Here is a 9509-nt window from a genome sequence, read left to right on the forward strand (position 1 = left end):
AAGTTGGTGGATCTTCAAAAGTATCAAATTTATTGCCAAGAAAAGGCATAGAAATTAGGCAAGGCAAGTTCAACTCTAAGTGTCTTCTACTATAATAGTTTTAAAACTTTGCATATTTGTCAGATACAAGATAATCAACTACTTTGGTGAATAATTAAAATTCAGACAGTCAAACATGCCATTAAGATGCTTTTATAACAATGCAAGTTGATCAGCAACATTTCAATAGGGAGGAGTCTCTTCTACCACTGATTCCATCAAAGCTTTTTAAAGAAACAGGATGATGTGATGTACTAACAGTTTAGTTAAAGTCTAAAACCAGTTAAGATAGAAGTATTTGTTCTAATATTCACTCATTAATATTTCAAGAGTGAATATTATTCTAAATTCCAAAACCTAGAATGGTTGATTTTATGAAGTCTCTGGTAATTTAATTGGCAAGATTCATATAAATAGTTAAATGAACTGAGTTGTTATAGCAAAAGAAAACCCATTCTTCACACATTGTGGTGTTTCATTTTATAAGAATGACATATTACCTTTTTCTTACTTTTTATTGTTGAATTAAACAAAAGAGGAAGAATTTTCTATGGTGCATTTCAGATTTCTCTTAATCAAACTCTTATGTTTTAAGAATTATTTCATGCCCTTCAGAATGGCTATTATTAAAAAGTCAAAAAACAACAGATGCTGTCATGGTTGTGAAGAAAAAGGAACACTTTTACACTGTTGGTGGGAGTGTGAATTAATTCAACCATTGTGGAAAACAGTGTGGCAATTCCTCAAAGACTTAGAGGCAGAAATACCATTTGACCCAGTAGTCCCATTACTGGGTATATACCCAAGGGAATATGAGTCATTCTTTTTCAAAGACACATAATATGTTCCTTGAAGCACTATTCACAATAACGAAGACGTGGAATCAACCTAAATGCCCATCAATGATAGACTGGATAAAGAGAATGTGATATATATACATCATGGACTACTATGCAGCCATAAAAAGGAACAAGATCATGTCCCTTGCAGGGTCATGGATGATACTGGAGGACACTTTATTCTCAGCAAACTAACACAGGAACAGGAAACTAAATACTGCAGGTTCTCATTTTTAATTGGGAGCTGAATGATGAGAACACATGGACACATGGTCGCGGGAAGCAACACACACTAGGGCCTGTCAGAGGGTAGGGACTGGGAGGAGAGAGAGCATCAGGAGGAGTAGCTAATGGATGCTGGGCTTGATACCTATGAATTGGGATGATCTGTGCAGCAGACCTCCATGGCACACATTTACCATCCATCCTGCATATGGACCCCTGAACTTAAAGTAAAAGTTGAAAATAAGTGTTCTTTAGCAAAAAAATTAAAATCAGAAAGTTATGTAGTAGTTTTTGATGAATTTATTCATAAATAATTTATTATGTATATGATACACTAGATGTTATGGAGGATATGGAAAAGATAAAACTCTTGGTTAAATTTAATGAGAAAAAAATCAAAACAAAAGTTAAATAATAATAATACAATATAGGTGTATATTAAACTACCACCAGACCAAACTAAGATTCCAACTGTAGGTGATTTGCCAGTGCGTTAAAGTTTGAGAATTACTTTTCTAAGAAACCAGGACATCGGGGTACCTTCAGATTACATCAGTTTATTAATGCAGTTGTCTGATCGTTAAAACACCTAAAATAGGTAGGGACTTATTTCCATTAGTAGGTGTATTTTCCCCATGGTAGAATTTCTAGTAAGCTTGTTGGTAACAGGCCAGAGTAGAATTCAGTATTATCCACAAATAATTTTCATGCCAAGGACACATGAAGAATGTCAGATAAATGGTTCAACAAGGAATTTAGTGAAGAATGATGGCTGTGTGAACATAAGATCAGAGAAAGCATCATAGTAGATATGTACGTTAAAGACTTTGATTTGGCAGAGAGGAAGAGAGGACATTCCAGTTGGGAAAGAAGGTACGCAAAGCCTTGAAAATGGGACTGCCTAAAGATACAAGTGGCACAATGCCACAAAAATGGGGTATGTAGGAGGAAGGGGCTCAGAAGTTAGAATTCTGAAGGACCAGCATGACATTTACAATGCATCCATACATATATACACACAATACACATGTGCATGTATACTGTCTTCATTTATCTATATCTACAATGAAGAAACTGAACTAAATCATGGGTTTCCTAACACATTAGAAACACACAATGTGCTTGTTAAATTATAGATTTCTAGGCCCTGCCTCCTAAATGATAATTGCTAGGAATGGGGATTGAGATCTTCAGTTTTAATTCCTTCTTGATCCTTTTACTCCACCGTATTTGGAAATTGTTTGAACTTGGTAAACTCTTCCAGTTTTAATATTTTAAAATCTCTACATTTAGAAAATAGTAAGAATAATTCTGGAGCTCAGAATTTTACATAATTTTGATGAGATTAAAAAGGAAGGTTTAGGCAAGTCTCTAAAAGATAAATTTAAAAAAATAAATTTAAAAAATAAATTTTTTTATTATCTATATATTCTGGAAACCACAGAAAGCCAAGTCTGTTAGTAATCTCTTATTTTCTAATACACATTTTTGTATAAATATATAAAGTCAGGCTAACATAACTTGTTAAGATGGGGGAAAGAATATAACCCAAAATTTTGTTGTTTATTTTGAATATTATTGAAAAGAATAAATTATTTCTCTAAAGTTTGCATTTTTATATATACATACATATAAAAATCAATGATATTTTGTTACAAGCCACTTAAAAATGTTTACATTTTAGTACACTGGCTTGCAAGCATTTAATGAAGCCATTAGCCACATATTTTCTACATAATATTGTGTATGTACATTTCTCAAAGACCTCTTAAGAGAAAACATGTGTAACAACTATATTGAGTGCTGCATAAGCCACATTTTTTCAGCCTGGACATGATTTTTGTCAGTGAAAATTTGATTTAATGAGTGCTGCTTTCTAATGACATTCTCTACTGGATGCCATGGAGATATGCAAATAAAGTTAAAGACATTGTCTTCATTCGCAGGGAATTTACAATATAATAGGGGAACAAAATGCAGATGAAAAGATATAACAACACATGCAAAGATGACATGAAAACAGATACAAATTAATGTAATACAGAACATCAGTGCTAAGAGAAATGGAATAATGGAATGATCAGTGTGGAGTAGAGCTATTCAAGTGGACTTGATGAAGAAAATTTATCTAAATGGATGTTCAAGAGAGGCATAAATATGGATCAAGAGGGAAATAGTGGAAAAGATATTCTATTCAGGGAGCATAGCAAGATTCTAGAGAACAAAGGATTGGAAGAAAGAGCAAGTGATTTAACAATTGCTAAAAGTTATGAAACGTATGCCCAAATAATAAGAATGAGATACATCATCTCAATAGACACAGAAAGAGCTTGCAATAAAATCTAATGTCCTATCATGATAAAAACCCTCAATAAACTAGGCATTGAAGAACATACCTCAAAATTATAAGAGCCATCCATCACAAATCAAATGTCAACATCATACTGAAAAGGCAAATACTGGAAATATTTCCCTTGAGAACTAGAATAAAACAAGGATGGTAACTCTCAACACTTTTATTCAAAATAGTACCGAAGTACAACCCAGAGCAATCAGGAAAGAGAATGAAATAAAAGGCACCCAAATAAGAAAAGAAGAAGTCAAGCTACCTGTCTTCACTGATGATATGATTTTATACCTAGAAAGCCCTAAAGACTCTTCCAAAAGGCTCCTGGAACTGATAACTTCAGTAAAGTTTCAGGGTACAAAATCAATGTACAAAAATCAGTAGCATTTTTATATACTAATGTTCAAGCTGAAAATCAAATCAAGAATCCAGTGACATTTATTATAGCCACACAAGAAAATAAAATACCAAGGAATACATCTAACCAAAGAGGTGAAAGATCTCTAACACTGCTGAAAGAAATTATAGATGACACAAACAAATGGAAAACATTCCATGCTCATGAGCTGGAAGAATCAATATAATTAAAATGGCCATATGGCCCAAAGCAACCTACAGATTTACCACTATGTAATTTTTCAAAGAATTAGAAAAACTATTTTAAAATTCATATGGAACCAAAAAAGAGCCTAAATAGCCAAAGCAATCCTAAGCAAAAAGAACAAAGCTGTAGGCATCAAATTACCTGACTTCAAACTATACTATAAGGCTACAGTAACCAAAACAGTTTGGTATTGGTATAAAAACAGACACATAGACCAATGGAACAGAATAGAGAACCCATAAATAAAGCTGCAAACCTACAACCAAATAATCTTCAACAAAATCAATGAAAATAAGCAATCGGGAAAGGGCTCCCTATTCAATAAAGGACAAGGAATAACTTTCTAGCCATAAGCAGAAGAATAAAACTGGACCACTACCTTCCACCACATACAAAAATTAACTCGAGATGGATTAAAGATTTAAATGTAAGACCTCAAACTATAGCAATCTTTGGCCGGGTGCGGTGGCTCAAGCCTGTAATCCCAGCACTTTGGGAGGCCGAGACGGGCGGATCAAGAGGTCAGGAGATCAAGACCATCCTAGCTAACACGGTGAAACCCCGTCTCTACTAAAAAATACAAAAAAAAAAAAAAAAAAACTAGCCGGGTGAGGTGGCGGGCACCTGTAGTCCCAGCTATTTGGGAGGCTGAGGCAGGAGAATGGCGTAAACCCGGGAGGTGGAGCTTGCAGTGAGCCGAGATCCGGCCACTGCACTCCAGCCTGGGCAACAGAGCGAGACTCTGTCTCAAAAAAAAAAAAAAAAAAGAAGAAGAAGAAAATCTGGGAAACACCTTTCTGGACATAAGCCTTGGGAAATAGTTTATGACTAAGTCCTCAAAAGCAATTGCAACAAAAAGAAAAATTGACAAGTGGGACCTAATCAAACTAAAGAGCAATTACTGCACAGTAAAAGGAACTATCATCAGAGTAAACAGATAACCTACAAAATGGGAGAAAATATTTGCAAACTATGCATCTAAAAAAAGTCTAATATTCAGAATCTATAAGAAATAATTCAATAAGCAAAAACAAACAACTCTATTAACAAGGGCAAAGGGTGAAAAAAAAACTTTTGATTTTTCAAAAGAAGACATCCAAGCAGCCAACAAACATATGAAAAAATGCTCAACATTGCTAATCATCAGGGAAATGCAAATCAAAACCAAAATGAGATACTATCTCACACCAATCACAATGGCTATTATTAAAAAGCCAAATAACAACAGACGCTGGGAAGGCTGCAGAAAAAGAGAATGCTTATACACTGTTGATGGGAATGTAAATTAGTTCAGCCACTATGGAAAGCAGTCTGGAGATTTCTCAAAGAACTTAAAACAGAACTATCATACAACCCAGCAATCCCATTATTGTGTATCTACCTAAAGTAAAATAAATTGTTCTACCAAAAAGACACACACACTTATATGTTCATGGCAGCACTATTAACAATAGCAAAGACATGGAATCAACCTACATGCCCATCAATGGTGGATGGGATAAAAAACATGTGATATATATATATATATATACGTGTGTGTGTGTGCGTGTGTGTGTGTGTGTATATGGAATACTACAGTCATAAAAAAGTATAAAATCAAGTCCTTTGTACAACATGGATGGAGCTAGAGGTCATTATCCTAAGTGAATTAACACAGGAACAGAAAACCAAATACCACATGTTCTCACTTATAAGTGGTAGCTAAACACTGGGTACTCATGGACATAAAGATGGCAACAATAGACACTGGGGACTCTTAGAGAGTAGGAGAGGGGAAAGGGGACAATGTTTGAAAGACTAACTACTGGGTACTATGTTCACTAACTAAGTGACAGGATCAGTAGTTCCCCAAACCTTAGCATCATGCAATATACCCATGGAACAAGCCTGCATATGTACTCCATTAATCTAAAATTAAAATTATAAATAAAATAAAATAATTACATTAAAATTTCAAAAAAAAAACAGATACACAATTCTCTTTGATTCTGTTTAGAGTGGACCTTTATTCATCAAAACATTTATTTATGGCTGGGTGCAGTGGCTCATGCCTGTAATCCCAGCACTTTAGGAGGCTGAGGCAGGTGGATCACTTGAGGTCAGGAGTTTGAGACCAGCCTGGCGAACATGGTGAAACTCCGTCTCTACCAAAAACACAAAAATCAGCCAGACGTGGTGGTGCATACCTGTAATCCCAGCTACTCGGGAGGAGGAGGTGGGAGAATCGCTTGAACCCAGAAGGCGGAGGTTGCAGTGAGCCAAGATCATGCCATTATACTCCAGCTTAGACAACAGAGCAAGACTCCAACTCAAAAAAAAAAAAAAAAAAAAAAAAAAAAGAAAGAAAGAAAGAAAAGAAAAAAACACATTTATATACCATTTTACATGGAATAAGAAGACAAGTTACCAAGAACTTTATGACCTTGAGTTATTGTTTCAACATTCACTAAAACCTGTGGCTAAGCGATAGTGAAATATTGATAAAGTTTTAGAAAAAAAAAAATAGTGTTTGACCGAAGGTGAATACTTTTAAAAGTTTGAAGTCTACCTAAGATATTGCTATGGTTTGAGTGTGTCTTCAAAAAAAACATGTGTTGGAAACTTAATCTCCATTGCAACAGTATTGGGAGGTGGGGCCTAATGGGAGGTGTCTAGGTCATGAGAGATCCCCCTTCATGAATAAATTAATGTCAATTATGAAAGGTCTCAAGAGTGAGTTTATTCCCTTGCTCTCTCTTGCCCTCTCCTTGCCTTTCTGCCATGGAGTGAAACAGCAAGAAGGCCCTCACAAGATGCCATCCCCCTGATCGTGGGCTTCCCAGCCTCCAGAACTAAGAACCAATACATTGCTGTTCATTATAAATTACCCAGTCTCAGATATTCTGTTATAGTAGCACAAAATGGACTAAAACAGACATTTAAAAATATAGCTCCATTGCTCTTGCTGTTACACTGCAATAACTTTTGAATGGATAGGCAATAATTTTAAGCTAAAAAGATTACTTCAAAAGAATTTTTGGAAACTAAATGCAAAATATTGGTCTATCCATGTCTATAATTAGCTTTATTTTATTACAGAAATCCACATTCATAGTTTAAAAATAAAAATAAAACTGTGTTGGAGTTATTGAGGAGTGACATCAGCAACATGGTGGAGTAGGAACCCTGAACTCTCCCTCTCCAAATACGCCAATTGAGCAACAACTCATGGACAAATTTCCTTTGTAAGAAATCAAGAACTAATTTAAAGGTTTTTGTACCCCAGGAGAATGGAAAACCAGATTTGTCAAAACAGGGAGATCCAAATACCCTCTCACTACAGATCCTGCCCCCAATGCAGCACCTTTCAATTGGGAAGAGACTCTCAGCTCCCAGTTTCACCTAGGGAAGGGAAGGGACTGGTTCACATCTGAGCAGTCAGATATATAAATCAAACATTGGCAGAATTGAAGGTAGAAATAGCAATAAAATAACAGTAGGAGATTTCAATATCCCACTTTCAATAATGGACATAACATCCAGTTAGAAGATCGATGAGAAAAGAGAGATCTTGAATAACACCATAGACCAAATGGACATAACAGACATACACAGAACATTTCACCTAACAGCAGCACAACATACAGTCTTTTCAAGCACACATAAATTGAAATTATACCAAGTATCTTTTCTGACCACAATAAAATAGAACTAGAAGTCATTAACAGGAGGAAAACTGAAAATTCACAAATATGTGGAGATTAACAACACACTCATGAATGACCATTGAGTCAAAAAGGAAATCAAAAAGAAAATTTGAGGCCAGGTGCAGTGGCTCACACCTGTAATCCCAGGAGGCCGAGGTGGGCAGATCAGGAGATTGAGACCATCCTGACTAACACGGTAAAACCCCATCTCTACTAAAAATACAAAAAATTAGCTGGGTGTGGTGGCAGGCGCCTGTGGTCCCAGCTACTCAGGAGGCTGACGTAGGAGAATGGCCTGAACTCAGCAGGCTGAGCTTGCAGTGAGCAAAGATGGCGCCAGTGCACTCCAGCCTGGGCAACAGAGTAAGACACTATCTCAAAAAAAAAAAAAAAAGAAAGAAAGAAAGAAAGAAAAAGAAAATTTGAAAATATTTCAAGATAAACGAAAACAAAACACAACATACCAAAACTTATGGGATGCAAAATCAGTGCTAATAAGGATTTAAAATGCCTGCATTTTAAAAAAAGAAAGATCTCAAATGTATAACCTAACTTTACACCTTAAAGAACTAGAAAAAGAACAAACTAAGTCAAAAGTTAATGAAAGGAAGGAAGTAACAAAAATTAGAGTAGAAAAAACAGAAACAGAAAACAGAAAAAAAGCAATTAAACTAAGACTTGATTTTCTGAAGAGATACACAAAATTAATAACCCATTATCTAAACTAAAAAAAAGAGGACTCATAAATAAAGTCATCAATGAAAGAAGAAACATTGCAATCGATACCATAGATATAAAAGAACCATAAGATATTATTCTGAACAATTACATGCCAGCACACTGGAGAGTCTAAAAGAAATGAATAAATTCCTAGAAACATACAACCTACCAAGACCAAATCATAAAGAAACAAAATCTGAGCAGACCTATAACTAGTATGGAGATTGAATCGATAATCCTCCCAATCAAAAAAACAAAAGCCCAAGACCCGATGGATTCATTGGTGAATCCTACCAATCATTTAAAGAATTAGCACAAATATTTCATAAGCTCTTCTTAAAAATTGAAGAGGAGGGAACACTTCCAAATTAATTTTATGAGACCAGCATTGCCCTAACACCGAAGCCCAACAAAGACACCATAAGAAAACTACAGACCAATATCCCTGATGAATATAGATGCAAAAATCCTTTAAAAACTACTAGCAAATGGAATCCAAGAGCACATTAAAAGGATCACACACCATGATCAACTGAGACTTATCCCTTGGATGCAAGGGAGATTCAACATATGAAAATCAATTAATGCATTACACAACATTAACAGAAAAAAAGATGAAAATCACAATTGTCTTAATGCAGAAAAAACATTAGACAAAATTTAGCACACTTAATGATAAAACTTCTTAATAAACTAATAATAGAAGGAAATTACCTCAAGATAATAAAGGCCATACATAACAAGCCCACATTATACTTAATGACAACCTAACATTATACTTAATGGTAAAAAACAGAAAATGTTTTCTCTAAGGTCAGAAATAAAGCAAAGGTGTCCACTCTTCCCACTTCTTTTTGATATAGTACTGGAAGTCCTAACCAGAACAATTAGGTAAGAAAAAGCAATAAAAGACACCCGAATCTGAAATAAAGAAGTAAAATTATCCCTGTTTGTAGATTACATGATCCTATATGTAGAAAATACTAAGAACACCATAAAAATTGTTAGAACTAATAAACGAATTCAGTAAAGTTGTAGAATACAAAATG

Source organism: Papio anubis, chromosome 3 (assembly GCF_008728515.1).
Source record: "Papio anubis isolate 15944 chromosome 3, Panubis1.0, whole genome shotgun sequence".
NCBI classification, from domain to species: Eukaryota; Metazoa; Chordata; class Mammalia; order Primates; family Cercopithecidae; genus Papio; species Papio anubis.